Source organism: Suricata suricatta, chromosome 6 (assembly GCF_006229205.1).
Source record: "Suricata suricatta isolate VVHF042 chromosome 6, meerkat_22Aug2017_6uvM2_HiC, whole genome shotgun sequence".
Taxonomy (NCBI): Eukaryota; Metazoa; Chordata; class Mammalia; order Carnivora; family Herpestidae; genus Suricata; species Suricata suricatta.
The window spans coordinates 135,764,889-135,786,314 of record NC_043705.1 but is presented as its reverse complement, the minus strand read 5'-3'; the positions used below and the strand labels follow the sequence as shown (position 1 = coordinate 135,786,314).

Sequence of the window (21,426 nt, the reverse complement as noted above, 5' to 3'; positions counted from 1 at the left end):
CAGGCTCTGGCCCTGGCCCTGGCCCTGGCCCCGTCTGGACCCACCCTCACCTCCTCTCACGTACCTTCATTGCACCTGATCTTAGATCCCATTCCTTTCTCTCTCCTCTGAGAGTGCTCCGTTGCTTACCTCTGCCTGTGTTCACTTGAACATACCTTGAGCATATCCTTTCCTCTTTTTTTATTAATCACAAAAACTGAAGCCTCTCTCATCTTAAAAATTCTTTCTCTCACTCTCTCTCTCCCTTCTTCGCTCCATTTTTTCCTCCGGCAGTTCAAGAGCTATTTTCCCTCTTTCTTCCTTCCGGGGCCAAGCTCCATACAAGAAACCTCTCCTAGACCTCATCTTGCTAGTCTCCTGGACATTTGTGAATTTCCTCCAGAGCATTTGGTTTCAGTTTTCCCATTTCCTGTCAACTGAATTCTTGCTTCTCAAGTCTTATGCTTTTATTTTTGAAGACATGACCATACACTCGCATGTAGTGGTAGCTCCAGATTTTTGCCCATCAGGAAGGATGATTGGTTAAGAAGGAACACCTAGCCCCACACAGGCAAAGAAAAATAAATGCCAGGACTGGAAAGGGGGGTTCTTAACCCTGCTGTCTCAATCCTGGCTTAGTGTTATCTCAGGAGATCGTAAGAGATTCTGATGCTTACACCCCAGCCTTCCTCAGAAATCCTGATGTAATTGATCAGGAGCAGTAAGTGCTGTGATAGAAGTAAGTCACTGTGCTATGGGAACACTGTCTCCCTGCCCCCAAGGATGTCTGTTACTCAGCTTTGCTTTCCACCCACTGAATAGGGCCTAACACATGGTATGTCCTCAAGAAGTGATTTCTTAATTGAAACACTTCATTGTGAGTTAATTTCCAAAAGTAAGAAATCATTGGCAATTTCATCCATTAAAATTATAATTTGGAGGTACCTGGGTGGGTCAGTTGGTTAAGTGTCCGACTCTTGATTTTAGCTCAGGTCACGATCTTGCGGTTCATGAGTTTGAGCCCCATGTTGGGCTAGGCACTGACAGTGAGGAGCCTGCTTGGGATTTCTGTCTCTCCCTGTGTCTTTCTGACCTTCTCCACTTGTATTCTCTCTTATTCTTTCTCTGAAAAGGAAATAAATAAACATTTTTTTAATTTTAATTTTATCTATTTTACTGACTAGACATATTTTTTCTTCAAACAATTTTTTTAGATTATGAGCATCACTCTTCCCATTGTGAAGATTTTTTTTTTAATTCCATAATGGTACTTGAACCACATCTCCAGTAATTCCAAAGGGAGACCTATCTCCAGTTGCCACAAAATGGCAGCTCTCAAGAAAGCATTGTCCAGGGAAGAGCACACGTGTTCTAGAGTCAGACATGGCTGGCGGCTAACTCTGCCATCTGCTGGCTGTGGGATGTTGGGCGATTGACTGCACCTCTCAGAATGTGTGAAATTTATACTTCACCAGTGGTGAAAGCATTTGCTAGATGGTGGCCGTTGTATCCCTTCTCTTATCTGATGCTCAGAGCCTGTGAGGAAAGTACTGTCACCACAACCACGGCCCCTGTGGTTCACATTTAGAAACTGAGGATTGAAGGCTCTCCAAACTTTAAAATTTCAAAGAAATTCCACAGCCTTCACTCACTACCACCAAAAACGTCAGGACTGACTTTTCTCAGATTTCAGGAGATGAGCTGGAAGGGCCTAGATGGCCCCAGTTTCCTTCTGGCGCCTGGAGAAGATAGTCTCTAACCTCTCAGGTATGAAGAACTGCAGCGACCCCAATCAGCTTCCATCTTGGGAATGGACATGAAGACGTGGCATTTTAGACTAAGCTCCTTTGGCTGCGTCAGTAAAAACCATCCCTGAGGTCTGAGGTGGGCCAGCCTTAACCCAAATGATGCCCCTCAGAAAACGTGCTGGGGCAGTAGGTGTAGACACAGGCAGTGAGGGTGATAGAACTGCTTTCTGAGGAACACAACGGAATTGGCCTTTCTTCTTTAGGAAGTCCTGTAAGGCATGGTCTATGAAACTTGGATATTTCTCCATCCCACATTTCACTGGGTATCTCCAAATAACATTAACATTCCAGTTGATGTCACTCTTTTTTCTCTGAATGGCTGTTGAGATTATATAGTAATCCTAAACACTTACATACTGCCCAGCATGTACTATGCACTGTTCTAAACCCTGGAGATATCTATTAAGTCGTGTATTTCACACAACAATGCTATTTGTCTCATTTTATAGCAAAGGAAACTGAGGCACCTGAAGATGGAATTGTGGTTCTCAGATGTTAGTGTGCATCAGACATCATCTAAAGGGCTCCTTAGAATAGATGGCTGGGGCAGAGTTTCTCATTCAGGAGGGCTGGGGAGCGGTCTGAGAATTTGCAATTCAGGTAAGTTTCTAGGGGATGCTGATGCACTTGAGAGCCACTGAGATGGAGTAAGCTGCCCAGGGCCCCAGAGGTGGTAGAGTCTGGATTCCAAACCAGGCAAACAAACTCAAAAGCCTTGGTGTTACCTGCATAATAACTAGACAGGACCGATCTACCTTACCAGGGAGAATGTCCATTTCCATCTAAGCTGTTCTTCCCTGTCTGCATGTAAACATGCATGCCTGTGTAGGTGTTTGTGCATCTGTGTGGATGACGATAGGCATGTTTGCTACAACCAGACACCCCACTGAGTCCAACTGTAGATCAAAGAGAATAACCATTAGTGAATTCTTGGACTGTTCTCACTAGAACGATTACAATCATGAGTCTGCATTAATGACAAATCTCTGAGTACATCATAGTCATCATGCCTGTTATTTGGAAATGATGGGGCTTGTGTTTCCAAAGCATATGTAATCTCATATTTATTTTTTAGAAGTAAATCAGACTCTATACAGTTTGACATAACGACAAGGGTAATTAATGCATTAGAATTATAAATTCTTTGTCATCAACTCCAACCGCTCACCAGATCCATAAATCCCCAAGCTCTGTGAATGAAGGGCAGGCAGCCATTGCCTGGAAACCTCCCATTATCTGACTCACTTGTGGGTGGAATGCTCTTGTTTCGGAGCTCTCTTCCACGGTCCCCCCAACGCTGCCCTCCCGTGACCTCCAGCATTCGAGACCTGGGTCCTCCAGGGTCACGCAGGCCTTTTCCATGCTTCTCGGGAGACCGTTCAAGTGTACAAAGCTGCCACCCAAGGATGTAGTCTTCAAGCTGCACCAGCCCTGGGTCTTCAGTTATTCCCTGTGCACCAAACTTATCTTCCTGCCTCCGCCTCACCTGCCCTGGGTGTGCTCTAACCTGGCACAGTCCCTTTGCAAATACAGCGTCCCAAAGTGAATGAAATGTTCCAGAAGATACCCAAGAAGATACACAGCCCTTGATCTAGAAAGGCATGCTGAGAATAAATGTAAATTATTTTTATTGGCAGTTTCCCAAATATATCCTGAAAATGTTTCATTCCCACCTGGTTATGGCTCATTTTCTCAGACTCACACCTAGGACTTTCCTGGCACTGGATGTGAGGTCAAGGTTTTGCTTTTGTTTTGGTTGTGATTGTGGCGCCCTCTGCTGTTCTTCAGGGTTCCCAACGTTTGCATTTTCCAAGAAAAGCTGTGTGATTGAAAGAACATTACGTCTGTTGATTGAAAACGATAATCATTTTCTTCTTGATGGTGGACAAACATTGTGAGCCCCCTTTAGCAATGTCACCTGGTCTAAATAACCAGTCTCACCAACTGGCTAAGCTTTTTTTACATTATATCTTTTATATTTTTTATTTTTTAATGTTTATTTTTAAGAGAGAGAGAGACCGAACATGAGTAAGGAAGGAGCAGAGAGACAGGGAGACACATAATCCAAAGCAGGCTCCAGGCTCTGAGCTATGAGCACAAAGCCTGACACAGGGCTGGAACCCACAAACCGTGAGATCATGACCTGAGCTGAAGTCTGATGCTGAACCGACTGAGCCACCCAGGCACCGGTACATTACATCTTTGCAATCTATGTAATAAAGTAGCTTCAGGGTCCTCTCAGTACTTTTTGAATGCTGTTATCTTGATTCATAGCTCTTAGAGCTTCAAGACACTTTTAAAATTGTCAAGCCAGTCTTTCCATAGACATGGTACTCAAGTTCCGAGAAGTTAAGAGTTTCCAAGAGGCATAAGCAGTGTCAACGCCCATCTTCAAGTTTCAGATGTGAGCCTAATTCATTGGGATATGTTTTTATTTTAGTAAATCAGATATATTAATTTTGGAACATGAGATATTATAAACTTTCAGGGTTTTTTATTTCAGGCCAAAATAAATAATAAACATTTAGTTAAAATTTTGCAGTAATTTAATTATTTCGGCATTTATTTAATAAAATCCATCAGCTATGATGGATGCCTTGGACGGTTTGGACAATTTTCAATGTTTATGTTCTGGTGTTTTCTTGTACGCTTGCTAATGTGGCTTCTGACAGAAGTAAATGTATTCGTGGAATTGTTGAAACCACTCTTATTTGTAGATGATTACTAGAAAACAAAGGAGGTTTGGAATTTGTCCATAAATGTTAGTATTATCTGAACGGGGTCCAGTAAAATCATCTTTATTTGGTAAAAAAAATTATGACTTTATGTGGAATATAAGGTCTCGATCCCAATAAAACACCACATATGTTGCTGTAAAATACTGAATAGACCTCACAACTCCTCTAACTAGAGTAACTTTGCACTTTACTTATTTAGAATTGTTGGAGGTTTTCACCGGCTTCTAGCCAAGCAAAGGAAGGAACACACATGCATCTGAATCAAGTGAACCTGTTATGTTTTTATCAGAAGTAAAAAGTGTTCAAATTCCTATTGCAAAATATAAACCTCTGGACATTTTATTTTAAATGTTTTCTAATTTCGGAATTGGTGTATGCATTCAGGTCAGTGGGGGGCATTATCTATCATCTTGTTTTCTGGATTCCATCCCAGGTCATCTGCAATTTTGCTAAAACCTATTAGTCAAAATATTTGAGAAAAGTTTTCAATTAGCAATAATCGCGCCTCGGATAAACCTCATTGGCTACCATACTGCCACTGTGCAAAGCTCAAAATATTTGAAATGCAAAGAAGTACACGTGATTCCATCAAATGACTTAAGGTAGAATTAGAGTCACGGGGATGGTGCAATCATCAACCTCGGCTGTCCCTTTTTGACAATGAGGAAAGGGAGAAACGCCATAGTTTGATGACGTGTCCCAGTAAGAAACAAAACCAAGAGTAAATTCGGGTTTCTCTGAGTCCCATCCGAGTGCTCACTGCACTTTGCCTAAAGTACATCATCCTGGCCTCCTTCTGGAGCTTTGAGTGAACTTAAAATGGCACGAAGCATGTTATAGAAGCTTGAGGACAGGGTTCACATTTCTTCTTTAGTTACCAGTGGCCAGACCCAGAGCTAGACTTCTTCTGAGAGCAGAATTAAATGTACCAAAGTCAGCACTTTCTGTATGTCTGATCAACATCTGCAGCAGTCCATTCTTTTGCAAGGTCTTTATTTCTCACTTCTAAGCTACAAACTGACAGTTGAAAATATCAGACACATTTCAAAATATTTTAAAGACTCCTCATTTGGTACTGGATGGATAAAGTTGAGAAAAACTTACCAAAGGCAGAGAAACTTTTCAAGACTTCAGTACTTAGAGAAAATAGTGTTTAAAGTGTATGTATTTCAGTCTTTAAGCACAGGATAGGCAGTCCAAATATTACCTGTCATCTTTTTGCTCTGTTCGCTCTGCATGAAGAACTAGTGTTGTGCCTAGTTTATATCAGCATTAGGGAAAATAATTGTTAAAAAGCCAAGAGGCATAGGGGTGCCTGGCTGGTTCAATCAGTAGAGCATAAGACTCTTGATCTTGGGGTAAGTTCATGCCCTGCATTTGGTGTAGAGATTACTTAAAAATAAAATCTTAGCCGTTCTGGAAAACAGTGTGGAGGTTCCTCAAAAAACTATCCATAGAACTCCCTCATGACCCAGCAATAGCACTGCTAGGGATTTACCCAAGGGATACAGAAGTGCTGATGCATAGTAGCACATGTACCCCAATGTTCATAGCAGCAACGTCAACAATAGCCAAAACATGGAAAGAGCCTAAATGTCCATCACCTGATGAGTGGATCAAGAAGATGTGGTATATATTCACGATGGAGTACTACATGGCAATGAGAGGGAATGACATATGGCCCTTTGTAGGAAAGTGGATGGACCGTGAGGGTGTCATGCTAAGCGAAATAAGTCAGGCAGAGAAGGACAGAAACCATATGTTTGCACTCATAGGTCTAACAGGAAAACCAGAGAAAACTAATGGAGGACCAGGGGGTGGGGAAGAGGGAAAGAAGAGTTGGGAAGAGAGAGGGACACAAAACCCGAGAGATTATTGAATACTGAAAAGAAACCGAGGGTTGAAGGGGAAGGGGGAGGGGGGAAAAGAGGTGGTGGTGATGGAGGAGGGCAGTTGTGGGGAAGAGCACTGGGTGTTATATGGAAACCAATTTGACAATAAACTATTAAAAAAATAAAAAGAAAAAATCTTAAAAAGAAAAACAGGAGGCCTGAAATAACAGAGTATAACGGTTTTCCTATAGTAGTCTCTTGACATTGCAGAGAGCCAGGAATTTTTCTTTGGGCCATCCCTATGGCTTCATTTTTTTTTAATATTGAGAATGTGCTCAAGGAATGATGGATCGACCTGCCTAATGATGATGAGAGGCAAGGTTCTCTCCATTTCATTCGATCAACTTCACCTATAACAACCTTCCCCAATGTCCTATTCGAGGAACACTTTCTCATTCTTTAAGATTTAGTTATCTCCTCCTTGAGGATCTTCTTGTAGTCTCCTGATTTTGAGATGGATAGCCCTAGTCCACTCTGTATTTATATTTTATGGGGAGCCTGTCTGGCTCAGTCAGTAGAGCATATGACTCTTGATCTCAAGGTTCATGCCCCATGTTGGGTGTGGAGCCTACTTAAAAAAATAAAAATATTTATGCTTTATATTGCTACTGAGTGCATCTCTACCTTACATCCAGTATATTGCATTTAAATTATTTCTTGATGTGTCTTTCTTCTAGAACTGATATATAGGAGGTACATGGTAAACGAACTTAGGTTAAAACAGAACTCTGCCTTTGGCAGTTGTTGGTGCTCATTTAAATAATTTCTATCAAACAAATAGTCAACTTATTTGGCTGTTAAAGGGTATAATTATAGCCAGCTTATCTTGTAAGGCTCACCCAAAGTTTAACTGCTAAAATTCAATATTCTACGAGTATTTTAATGGCCATTGTGGGTAACAGGTAACACCTGCTGTGGATATTTTCCGAACTGCAAGTATATAGCAGTACTCTGGGCCAAAGATTGGTAAGGATCTTGACTGAGCATCTGTCCTTGTGTTCAAACAGCTCAGAAGTGTTTTCTCTGGGAAATCTTGTCCCTGCCCACCTCCACATGACAGGAAAACACCTGAATGTCCAGGTATAAAGTGCAGTAAAAACTTGGAGTGCGAGTGACTTGTTCTGCAAGTGTTCCGCAAGATGAGCAAACATTTCTAGTATGTTTTAATTTGATCAATGGGCAGTGTCTTGCAGTATGAGTAGTACATGACACTGAATGTCACATGACTGCAACTGAGCCAATGGTTCTTCCTTTCTTCTCTCTTTCTCCCTGCGGGATTGTGGGTGATTGTCTGCCATGCATGGATATTCATCCTCAGGCTGGGGTGTTTGGCAGAAATCAGTGATTTTTCAGAATGTTGGAAGGTGCCCACAACTGGCACGAGTGTATTTTTTGTCACTTCAAAGCACCTATGGGATAGCCCTTTGCTTTTCCATACAAAAGTAAGCTAAGGAATGCTTTGCTTCATTCTAGGTCATTGGATAGGTTCCTTGTGAAAGTTGCATGAAAAGAGAAAGATTCCAGTGAGCCAATAGATAGCAGTGATTCCATTAGTGATACTGAAAGCCTTCCCACACAATAACCCTCCTCTCTTGTCTCCTTCACACGAGCCATGAAGGTTTTCAAAGGTACTTGCAGGTTAATGTGTTTATTTTCCTTATATTTTATAGTTCATTTATTATTTTGTATCGTCTTACAGTATTGCAATCATTTTTATATGAATATTTTTGGGTTGTGGAGCGAATCATCTGAGTGTCCATTATTTCATATGGGGAAATTTGCTTTGATAGACAAGTGCTTTGGATTACAAGCATGTTTCCAGAATGACCTATGCTCGCAAACCAAGGTTTTACTGTACTTGATTTCATATGAGAATGTTTACTTTGTTTCTTTGTGCTTCCCTTTTCACATCTGTAAAATGGTGATCACTGCTACCTCCTGAGGTTCCTGCGATAATTAAAAGCACATGAAAACACATTAAGTGTCTGGCATAGTTGGAGTTGTGTATGTGCTTTTGCTAGCTGCCATTAATGTGCAGTCGGGTTTGTGTTTCCAGCTTTAGCAAATAAAAATATGGATACCCAGTTAAATTTGAGTTTCAGGGAAACTACACATAATTTGTTTATTATAAGAATGTTTTGGAAATGTTTGGGACACACTCATACTATGAAATCATCTGTTACCTGAAATTCAGATTTAACTGGATGCCCAGTATTTAATCTGGCTGGCCCTAGGTTGATTGAATGAATAAACTTTAGTTGAAGCATAGGACTATAACTTTTTTTTAATTAAAAAATTAAGCTTATTCATTTGTTTCGAGAGAAAGAGAGAGAGCAAGCATGCAGGGGAGGAACAGAGAGAGAAGGAGAGAGAGAATCCCAAGTAGGCTCTTTACTACCAGTACAGAGCCCTACCTGAGGCCTGAACCCACGAACTGCAAGATCATGACCAAGCTGAAATCAACGGTCAGATGTTTAATCGACTGAGCCACCCAGGCTCCCCAAGGAATGTAACTTCAAAGGGCTGTTTTCAACTGAATGTAAGGTATAAATAAATCTCCTACAGCAAGAGCCTTGTCTGATCATGGAACACCTTCTGAGATGGTGTCTTGGCCTACTGCTCTGTAAGCTCGGGTAATGATTTGGATGCCGGGAAGTAGATTAGGAATTCTGGGTGAACCAGCCATTCAAACTTCAGGGTTCCAAAGGGCCTTCCGTTCCATGTATACCTTTGTGTGGGTTGAGTCTCCCTCTGACCTGGCGTGGCATGTTGGAAAGGCCAAGGAATTTATAGCAGAAATTTTTTTAAGTGTTTTTTTTGGGGGGGGGCGGAGAGAGAGAGAATGTGTGCTGCAGGGGTGGGGATGGGCAGAGAGAAGGAGAGAGAGAATCCCAAGCAGACCCCACACTGTCAGTGCAGAGCCTGATGGTGAGCTTGAACTCACAAACCATGAGGTCATGACCTGAGCCAAAACCAGGAGTTGGATGCTCAACCGCTGAGCCACCCAGGCTCCCCTGCAGTAGAAATCGTAAGTAGAGTAGAGCAGAATATTGTTACCTAATTAGGAAGCACCTTCAGTCATTCTGTGAAAGAAAATGAAGACAGTATAACAAATGCTGCAGGGAACCTGCTCATGTCAGTTTTTCTACCTGCTTAGCCCTTTTCTACTTGAGAAATTATATGGCCTCAGAGTTATTAGAATTTTTAGTGGAGGGAACCTGGATGGCTCAGTCAGTTGAGCATCAGACTTTGCCTCAGGTCATGATCGCATGGTCTGTGAGTTCGAGGTCTGCATAGGGTTCTGTGCTGACAGCTCAGAACCTGGAGCCTGCTTTGGATTCTGTGTCTCTGTCTTTCTCTGCCCCTCCCCCTCTTGTGCTCTGTCTGTCTGTCCCTCTCTTTCTCTCAAAAATAAATAAACATTAAAAAATTTTTTTAAATAATTCTTAATGAAATCGCAAAAATGAAGTATGAGAAGAAATAATTGTTAATAATATAACTAATTTAAATAGCGATTCATGATCTTAGAAACTTGGGCCATTGCCCTGGACTATAGGGTTTTAATATAGCTTGCTTTATCCATCTGGCTGCATTAACCAGATAATTAAGTAACTCTGTTTTTGTATCATTATTTAAGAGTGACCCTAAATTCACTACTCAATCTTGAGAGTCATCTTAAGTCTCTTTACCCTTGTCATCTACAGTAATGGCCTTCAATTATTTTAATGTAGTGTAATGATTACAATTTTTGTTAGTTTGTTGGTGAAGCCATTTATCCCTAGAAATCTGTAACTGCAGAAAATACTAAGATCTATGGCTTTTTTTTTAAGTTTTCTTATACTTTTGGAAAGTTTGCACCTGGTATTCAAATATATGTAAAACCCATATTTCAACAGCAATCTCAAGAAATAAATGGTTAAAAGTAAAACATAGATTTTCTTTTCATTTTTGCATTTTTTCTACATTGGGAGTTACCCAAGTAACATATGGTAATCATTTAGGATTCTGAATCACATATAATTATTTTCATTTTAATAGCATCGGCTCTCTTTGCTTTAAAATTCACCAGTTGGCATGTAAGTTTGCCAGTGGACAATCAGTGTATATTTTCCTAAAAGTGCCCCTAAGAGTATATGAGTTGTCAGCCTATAGTCGTACCATAACTTTGGAAAGTTGAACATCAAGATTTGCCTTTGAAATATTATTGTTTTATTGGAAAAATAATAATATGTGGCACTTGGATATTTCCTTTGTAAGAAACCTAAACAGTGATTGCCCTTAAATTCCCCCTCTTCTGTTGATATAATGTGATTATTCTGGTAATTTAAAATAAAACCAAAATCCAAATCATTGATGTCTTGAGGCATTCCCAGAGAGTTGCATGTTGGGTTGACAAATGAGCGACGGTGCCCTCATTTAGCACATTCTTGGCCACATCTCTCCCTATTCAAAATCCTCTCCTGCAAGGCTCGATTTATTCGGAAGCCAAGAGGCTTTTGCTTCAGGGCCCACACCTACATGGGTCCTTCCAGAGTCCTGTTATATGTAGTTATAGGTAGAAATGTATTCAGAAAAATTTGCAGAAATAAGACATTTTACCACAGTTAGGTAAGACCTAAGTCCTTCAGTCTCTTCTCCTCTCCAACCTGAAAGAAGACCTCCAGATTGTGCAGACCTCAGGCCCCATGAACTGAAGTCCACCTCTCTTTCCAAGATCCAGCTTATTGTGTGAATTGCATATCCTGGGTTTTAAGTGAGGTTGAACATTTTTAAGATTATGTCTGTGAGTCACATGTTGGCTGTGAAACCAGTTTTTTTCACTCTCAACTTTGCCCCAAGGGAGAATCAGGTGTTGAGGAGAGCTTCCCTCGCCCCCAACTCCCAACCCTTGATTCCCAGCACTTTTCCTGGAGCCCACCACGGCTTCCCCCAGACTTGGCTCCTCCTTGCTCTCCTCTTCTCTTACTCTTCCGGCTGACTTTCTTCCAGTCTTCACACCCAGACAGACTAAACTGGGAAGTTCCCAGCCCTGGGCTCGGGCTCTTTCTCAGACTCTGAGGACAAAAGATGGAACACAATGGCAACCTTACCACAGATACCTTTAATAAAAATACTGTGACTGCAGGGACCCCCAGAGTCAATAGTGAATGGCCGGGGCTCTGATAGCCTGGCTTGGAATCAGCCTTCACCACCCCTTGCCTGATTGAGTAACCGGGTGCCCTGGGATTTGCTGAATGTCTTGTTGGACGTATCGCAGTGAAACAATGACATGAGCAGAGCTTTGTTAAGCCAGAAGAAGTGGTGGAATTCCATGTTACTTTCCCCCTTGCCTGGGTGCCCAAGGATCAGCATGATGTTTTCTATTCAGGAAATGGGGGCAGGTGGTCCTCAGGGGCAGGTGGTGAAGCAGGAAGATTCTAGAGCTAGACTCCCCGACTTCAAACCCAGGCTCTTTTCCTTACTTGTTATGTTAGCAAATAATATAGCTGCTTTGGACCCTACTCTCCTCGTCTGTAAAACAGTGTAGAGAGATGGTTCATAAGGCAATCCTGGGGGTTAAGTAAGTAGACTTAACACATGTGGCGCCATCTTTGACACATGGTAAACACTTATCAAATGTCAACAGATACCGTGGTCCCCCTTAGTCCAGGGTTTTTGCGGCTGTCATTTCTCTGTGTTTGTTCTAGAATTACTGGTTTCAATGATAATATACCTAAGCCCTTTATTAAAATCGCACCAACTCATTTTTCCAAATAAGTGGGCCTTACATAAAATAAGATAAAAAGCACTGATGTAATTTCTTGCAAGGAGTATCTGTTTTATACAAGTACTGAATCATTATGCTGTACAGCTGAAACTAAGATAATGTTACCTGTCAGTTATCCCTCATTAAGAAAATTAAAAAGGTAATAAAATGAGGAAATTAAGAAGTGTCTGCTGGATTTGAACCAAGTGCACAACTCTCTGCCCCAGCAAAAGGCGGAAGTTCCTCAAAACCTAGTTCCTCATTCAGTTTTTCTTGAAGAAGAATCTAAAGATGTTCTTATATGAAAACTAAATAAATTAGTAAACCGTACACCACTATTCAGGCTTTGATCACAGAAGAATATCAGCCTGACTCCCAGGTTCAGAACCTGAGAAACTGGACAGGAGCCAAGAAGAAAGTCGATGCTTTCTTCCTTCTTTACCTGGGAGTGAGGCGAGACCAAAGTAAAATTTCAAAATTGTCTTGAGTCTGCCTTCTCTGCCAAGCCATCTGCTTTTCCACACTTTCTTCCTCTGCCCAGGGGCTCCTAAGCCTGTTCCTTGGTATGTGGTGACCTGTCCCCCTTCAGGATGTCCTCTAAGATTCAGAACAGCCTGTCTGCTCACCCCAAACTTCAAAAGTGCCTCTGTGCTCCCAGCAGTGAGCTGTTCCTAAAGAACAAACATGCTGATTTTCCTGGGAACACAATAAACTTCACCCTCTTAGCTATGTTTGCATTTTAAGGTGATGCTTGTTTTCACCAAAAAATTTAAAAAAAAAAAACCTTTGAGAACATTTTAGAAATAACCATACAAAGAACAGTGGTCCTCCAAAGCTTTTGAATTCACTCAGAGCCTCCTCACCTCCTGCGTCTCCGTGTCAGCCTCCGCAAGGGGACACAGAGGCCACACATGCTTTGATCAGGCTTCAGAGGGGGCATCTAGAGGAGGTGGCTTCCATGCACTGGCTCGGACTATAAACAAAAGGAGGAGACTTGCAGGAGAGGCCCAGCCACGGAACCAGTTTCGGCCACAGAGTGGTGAACAGAGCTGATGCCACAGCCTGTGGGCTGGAGCAGGAAACTCCTAATTGGTGACACTCCATGGTTCTTCCTCCCTCTGCCAGGTCAACAAGCAGTGCTGCAGGTAGCCTCCTGGCTCTCAGAGGAAAGGAGTGACTTAAATCTGCCAGCTCACCCTCATAGAGCATGAATAAGATCTCTGCTTTTATTGTTTGAACCACTAAGACTCTGGGGCTTTTTGCTGCGGCAGCACTGCCTAGCCCATCCTGACTGAAATACTGTTTATATTGCTTATGAGCCCCCATGGGGTCCCCACTCTTCTCTCCCAGCAATCTGACTTTCAATCTATCAGATAACAAATGTGGGCCTGGCCTAGTCAAGATTCTTTGTAGATGCATAAAATTCTGGGATAAAAGCATATTGTCCTTCAAGGAAATGTCTATCTACAGAGAAGATAGACTTGTACCCAGATAACGATGATAGGTGGCAGAGCACTTTTAGTCCCAGCAATCCAAAGAGTAGTTGGTTAGACTAAAGATCTTTAAGATTCTTCCAAGGTCATGTGAAGCAAAACACTTTGGAAGCTCAAGAGATTTGGAGATTACATGTCAGAAGGAGAGCTGAATCTTTCCTGGCTATGGTGGCCTTTCAAGCCCGAAGGCTGAGGAGGGTGTAGACAGAACGGGATGTGAGTCAGAATATTCCCAGCAGTAGGTGTGTAAGAAAGGGCAAGAGAGGAAAGGGACAGAGCACGTCCCCACGTACCCAGATGCACATTTTGCAGCACACAGTCCCATCGAATGCTGCCAGCGATGTTCAGTGGTATTACTTCTGTTTGGAGAAAGTCTAGAAGAGGAGGCAGACCCTAGGATACACTGACGCCACCACCAGGGAGCTGGCCTGGTGTTCTCCAAAGTACAATTCGAGGGACAATGGCCTCACGGGATGTCAATATAATTCCTGGGAAAGAGATACATGTTTGAGTGGATTTCATATGATCAGAGATACTCTAGGAAACACTAAGACATTTTCCTCTCCGACACAGAACTCCTAAAAGTTCTAATAGGCTAATGTCAAGGTGAGTCGAGAAGTTTGTTTCTCAGATTGTGTTCTCTGGAACTCATTCTAGGAAACATTATTCTAACATCACACCCGCTGCTCCGAGGGAGGGCAGTGAGAATACAGTAAAACCGTGAATTGCAAGTAACTTGTTCTGCGAGCGTTCCGCAAGATAAGCAGACATTTCGAATAAATTTTAACTTGATAAATGAGCAATGCCTTGCAATACAAGTAGTACGTGATGCCATATGTCACATGATCTCAACTGATCCAATGGTTCTTGAAACTCTCTTTGATATACAAGTGCTCTGGGTTACAAGTGTGTTTCTGGAACAAATTATGTTTGCAAATCAAGGTTTTACTGTATTCCCCTTTGCAGAAAGTCATTTAAACCCATAGAGAAGCGTGGGGAGTGGGGAGGGGGCAGGATATGTGGGACCAGGGTTGTCAGGGGGAAGGGTATGGGGATGGTCGAGATGTGCAGTAACATCTTTCATGAAAAAAGAAGATAGTAAACATCTGTCCATACAAATGGCAGCCCCATGTTGTGTGTGTCTATCTATTTGTAAAGAGATGATCCATCATCCTTGCTCTGCTTGCTCTGCTGTTGCCCATGGTCCTTGTTTTATCCACCATCCCTCAGGATCTCCACTATCCTTTCTGCTCCAATTCCCGGCCTTCCGGGGTAGGAAAGGAGCTACCACTCTTAACACAGCCCTCCCTGCTCCAGAATATATGGTAAGAACTCTGTATGCCAATATTCCAGGCTCTGTTTAATAGAACCCACACATCTTTCTTTTTCCTGGAAGTTCCAAGTCTTTCTTGTAAATTTAAATTATTCCAGCCCTCAAGACTGTTGTCTCTGCTATGAATTTCAAAAGCCTATTTGAAGCTCCTTTGTATTACCCTTTTCCTGAGGGCAGTTCATAGAGGAAGGTATCTGTGCATTCTACATGGTCAGCAAAGGATCACAGAAGCAAGTAACCTCAGAGAATAGCCACCTCCTAATATCATAAAATATGATTTTGTTATATCTGTTTAAAGGTTATTTTTACACATCCTTGAAATCACATTTACTAGGGAATAAGTCAAGCTAGAAAAGCATTTGTTCCTTAATAAACATCAGTTTGTTATACCTCAATGTGAGGACATGCATTCAAAAATTCTCAGAAGTGTGATTAGAACATGATTCCATGTTAGGTCAATGACCTTTCTTATTATAAGACACTCTGATTAACCATCATGAGAACAGCTAGTTGTATTGAGGATGATTTGACAAGTGGAACAATGGAAGAGAACACCAACATGGGTGACACACAGTACTCTTGAGCTAATAGAAATTCTCTCTGTTCAATGCAGAGAAGACAAGCAGAAACAGCTCCCAGAAGGCTTTATCTGGTACACAGAGTGATTAAGTCCAAATCTATAGGGAGTCTCTACTGGGTTATTCCTTCTACTTTACTGTGATAGACCAGCTCCAGGATCTCCTCTATTAATTTAACTTCAGCAAACACGGAGGAAGTCTCCTTCTCTAATGCAACGGCCACACAAAGTATGTCTTTCCAATCTTTCTGTTGACTTGCTGCTAGTTGGACCAGGTTCTGCCATTTGTCCCTATGATGAGCGGAGACCCATATTCAAGCTCAAGGAGGTTATAACAGTGAAAGTAGATTTGTTTATCTTCCCATCCAGATCAGGAATATCACCTTCATCTTGTCACCTTTTCTCCTTTGCATCTGCTTCCCAAGTGCATGGATGTTCTAAGACTTTCATAATAGTATTCACTAAACTGACAAAAGTCATCATTTTCATTTGAAATACATATTTTGGTAACAGTTTTCATAGAGAAAACCCAGTTCCTATTCTTAGAAAATAACAATCACACTCTTTTGCATTCTTGCCATTTTCACTGTCTAGGTAATTTATAAATTATGGAATGGCCAACTATAGAATTATTTTTAAATAAAACATTATTATCTTCACAGTACTTATTAATTATTTTCAATTGCCAAGAAGTCCTTTTCTATGAGTTAAGAAAAGTTATACAATACTTGGAAATAAGGCAAAGTGAGGTAGCATGTCATTTGGATGCCATATAGGAACATAGTTGGACAGGTTCACCCAAGGATTGTATACTGGTTTAAGGAATGTCACTTTGTTTGACTCACTAAGTATTATTGGTTAAAAGCCTAGATTATATGAAATTATCTATTAACATGTCTTGTTCTTGGGGCGCCTGGGTAGCTCAGTCAGTTAAGCATTCGACTTCGGCTCAGGTCATGATCTCACGGTTCGTGGGTTCGAGCCCCATGTCGGGCTCTGTGCTGCCAGCTAGCTCAGAGACTGGAGCCTGCTTCCGGTTCTGTGTCTCCCTCTCTCTCTCTGCCCTCCCCTGCTCACGCTGTCTTTGTCTCTCTCTCAAAAATAAATTTAAAAAACAGTTTAAAAAAACATGTCTTGTCCAGTTGAATGATTTTTGTCTGCAGAAAAGATACCTACCCTGTGCGGCACTGCCCAGTTGTACATCTGATCCAGAAATCTCATGACAAGATTGTTTTCTCATTGCCTGTATATTTCATTATGTTTTGAATCCATCCTGCTGGTTTTCTTTAAAGAGTTAAAGAAAATGTTTTCATTTGTTCTTTCTATATTTCTGTGAAAGTTGTAGTTTTAAGTTTGTGAAAATTATACTTCAGCACAGGTAGTATATAGATTTTTTAATGGGATCTTTGCCTCCCATGAAGAATACATACATAATACAGATAAAAGTACAGTTGCTCTGAATCTGATGGACAGAAGCATCCCAAATAACCTTAAATGCAAGGCTCTCTGATTAGAAATCCTATGACCTTAACTCTTTCAAGGAATTCACATCATGGCTCCAACACTTGGAGCTGTGTAAACCTATCAGAGTTCTCAGTCCTATCTGAGAACTCTCAGTCAGAGTTCTCAGTCCTCAGTCCCGAGTTATCAGATGCCCCAATGTCCTTGTACAGTGTGTATTTTCTAGCCTTAAGTCTTAAAGCCTGGCCTTCTAGAAGTATACAGATCACAAAAGTGCTCCTTCATCAATAAGATTTATATCATGCAATCTATAAAGACCTAAGTAGGCAACAGAAAAATTAGCAAATTCATTGGCTACTAATTTGCTGATTCTTGAATTCCAGGAGTTAAATGTTAATTACATTTCAGTAAGAAATATTTCTAAGTAATGGAGCAAAGCCACTCATTGTGAACTAGTTTCCTCTCCTAATGGTCTCTTGTGCTCCGTTATCAAGTCTTGATTTATCAAAGATATACACCATTAGCTTCTTTCAAACTTATGAGTCATTGCTCTGCCCTTTTAGTAAATAATCTGATGCAATGCTATAATTTTTAAGGAAGCCAGCATTAATTACCAATCATGGCTATCACCAGCTAGATTTGCACACAGGAAAGAAATGAAATGGCCTGTATTTTAATTCCAATTCTTATGGCATTTTCTACCATACATTTCCTGTGTAATATGCAAGAAGAAAATATGAACAGAGCAATCTTATGGTTAGACCTTGGATGAGAAACAAAATCTTATTTAGGATTATAATAGGCAACTATGTATTATTATGAATCACTATGCAATTATAATGTATAATAGAGATATTAGAAAGGAGTCTGGGTGACTCAGTCAGTTGATCATCTGACTCTTGATTTCAGCTCCTGTCGTGATCCCAAGGTTGTGTGATCAAGCCCCACATTTTGGCTCTCCAGTGGGTGTGCAACCTGCTTGGGATTTCTGTTTCTCTCTGCCCCTCACCCACTTGTGTTTTCTCTCTCCTCCCCCCACAAAGATAAATAAATGAGTAAATAAATAAAATAATACTATGAAAAAGAAATATTAGGATCATGAAGAGAAAGGACATATAGTGTATAGCAACCTTTTTTGGAATGCCTACTAAGCATTTTCCTAGACACATCCTTTTCAGCTTCACAATGACCCTGGAAGAGTTGGGTGTTGTTTTAAAATATGGGAAGCAGAAGCCCAGATAAAGTGAGTGACTCAGAATCACACAGTCCAGGACATGGTAGGGAGGGCATTTGATTCAGGTCTGCCTAACCACAAAGTCTTCTGTGATCCCCAGTTACAACCCAGGAAAAGAGCACTGAGCTGTTTATCCTGCGGTGGAAACCTGAACATTATGTCACAGGACAAATCATCCTCACATGCTTTTGCTTTGGATGACAGATCCTGTTAACTTTGTCAGGACTTTTTTTTTAAGTAGCTGCAGCCCTTCGGAGTTCTCTTGGAAATAATCTGTTTTGCAGCTTATTTGCAAACAGGTAATTTTATGGCCTGTGTGAAGCTAAAGAACTCTCGGTAGGATTTGGGTCACAAAAGTTCCTCAATCTTAGTCCTGTATTTTCTACTAATATATAGGTTTAAGACTCCTGCACCCGCCAATAATATGCATTCACTCATTCAATAAACTACATACTCTTTGCTTCTGGGGACTGGTTTTAGGTGCTGAGGGTATATCACGATGAACAAAATCCAAATGATCTCTGCTCTCATGCTCCTTGTATCTTATCATTGCATTGTAGTATATTCAATTATCTTCATTCATTTATTCTTTTAGTGAATATTTATTGCACACTTACTATGTGCCAGAAATTGTTTCCAGAGCTTCGAGACACATCAGTGAACAAAACAGAGACCCCTGGCAAAGGAAGGCAGACAGTACTGTGTAGACATGGTAAATGAGAAACATTATGTAGACTTTGAAGATGAAAGCTGCCCCAGAGGAAAAATAAAAAGTAAAAGAAAAAAACAGATTATGTGAAGAGAGGCTGACTGGGAAGACCAAGATGGGAGGCAGGGAGATTGCGATTTTAAATAAGATGGTCTAGGTCAGCCCTATCAGGAAGGTGACATTTGAGCAAAGACTTGCATGAAGTGGGGGGTGCTCATGGCTAGTGTTTATGTTCCTCCAGGTTCATACGTTGACATCCTCACCCTTCATGTTACAGTATTCAGAGTGGGGGTTGGGAAGGGAGGGGCTTTGGGAGGTGATTACGTTGTGAAGGTAGAGACACATGAGATTCGTGTCCTCATGAAAGGGAACCCAGAGAACTCCTAGCACGTTATTTCATGTGAGGTTACAGAAAGAAGATGGCTGTCTTCTCAGGAAGGGAACGAGGAAGTGGTCCCATGCCAGACACTGAATCTACAGGTGCCTTCATCTTGGACTTTCAGCTTTTAGAACTGTGGGAGGTAAATTTCTGTTGTTAATAAGCCACTCAGCCTCTGGTATTCTGTTATAACAGCCCCAGCGGACTAAGACAAGGAACGAGCCACATAGACATTTGTGACGAGAGCGTTCCACCAAAGGTGACGGTGGTAGCAAGCTTCTAAGTGGCGTAGTGCCCAGTGCATTCAAAGAACAGTGAGGAGCACTGTACTATAGTGAAATGGAAAAGAGAAAGAGTAGTAAGAACTGGGTCCAAGAGATAGCGAGTCCAGACCATGGGACAGGTTATGCCCCACTCAGTCTGAGGCACCCTGAAAGTTCTGGAGCAGAGAGTGACACGACCTGGCCTGTGTCAACTTTCAGCCGCCTATCAACCACTCACCATGGCTGCCCATGTCGCATACTATGATGGAATCTGCAAGGGGAACCTCATCAGGAGAACTGGGGAAATCAGCTGTCAACTCTATCTTCTCCCTTTGTCCAAGCAGGACATTCTCTTCAACATCTTGTGAGCTCTCGATAACTTCTGCGACTCCACTTGCTAGAAAGAACCGAGGCGTCCAGATTTTGCAGGTTTAGATCCCTCCCTGTGCCTAGCAGACAAATACCCAGAACTTCGTAAAATTACAGAGCCTAGGGGTGAAACATTATACTCCTTAATCTATGATACTAAGATCCATGATGCTTTGGTGACATTTTAGTTCAGGCTGCTATAATAAATATTCCACAGACTAGGCAGCTTTTAAACAGTGGGGAATTATTTCTCACAGTTCTCAAAGCTGGGAAGTTCAAGATCAAGGTGCCAGTAAATACAGTGTCTGGTTAGAGCCTGCTTCCTGGTTCCTAAGTGGCTATCTTCTTGCTATAATCTCATGTCGAGGAAAGAGTGAGGGAGCTCTCCTGGGCCTCTCTTACAAGGGCACCAATCCCATTCACAAAGGCTCTACCATCATGAACTCATCATCTCCTAAAAGCTAATCACCCCTTAATATCCTCACATTGGAGAAGAGATAGCAAGATATGAATTTGATGGGGGTGTGGGAGCACAAACGTTTACTCCTGTCCACAACTCTAGAGCACTGATCCAACTTGGACTGAAGCCATCATAACATTCATAGTAAAAATTCAACATACAGTGAAATACTGTAAATAATATTATTTTATAAAATTACAAGTTACTTCTCTTAGGAAAATGTGGTTTTCTTATACAATAGAAAGAATCCTTTCAAAAGCAGTGAACACTCAATTTATCTTTAACCACATATTCTGGATAAAATTAAGTGCGACACCTGTTCTTTGAAAGTTCACAGAAGAAATTCTAGGACATTTTAAAGGCTCTGAGACCTACAGTTTTGCCCATATATAGCCAGCATACCATCAATGGGGAAAACAACCATAAATATGTTTTATTGAACTTCCAAACAGCTAATCAGAGACTACAGTTAAGTTTAATGAAGATAACCTTGTTTGAACAAAACATTTATATTTGGTTACCATTGGCATTTGAGACAAGCATGCTTAAGATTGAATCCAGCAAAGAGAAATTGAGCCAAATTCTAGAAAGAGCTGATTTAAACAACCCTCTGGGGATAACCTATTACCTAATCACTGTTTGCTAAGTAGTATTATTGTGATTAATATTAAGATATCCTGAAACCTAAAGATGGCTAGAAGTCAAGTCCAGCAAAGACCAAGAACACAATGCATCTTCCTTGAAACTGGGTTGGTAGGAAGTCGGGAATCCAAGGTAAGCATCTGTCAGCTGCAGTTCTCAAGGCTCGGGGCGGGGGGGGGGGGGGGGGGGGGGGGGGGGGGGGGGGGGGGCGGTTATGGATGCAGACTGTCTTCAGTAGTTATTTGTGTTGCTCTTGGCTCAGCAGTAGTTTTTTTGTTTTCCTTTTTTTTTTTTTTTTAGATTTTTGAAACTTAGTCACTCAGTGCAAAGCCAAAAAAGGATA

General features: G+C 41.4%; 1 protein-coding gene and 1 pseudogene across 1 annotated transcript in view; one reads left to right on the top strand and one right to left on the bottom strand.

The window, feature by feature from the left end:
* FBXL7 (F-box and leucine rich repeat protein 7) overlaps positions 1-21,426 on the top strand; it is a 367,939-nt gene that overhangs the window by 277,949 nt on the left and 68,564 nt on the right. The window lies entirely within an intron of this gene.
* On the bottom strand, positions 4,950-5,075 carry LOC115295019 (annotated as a pseudogene).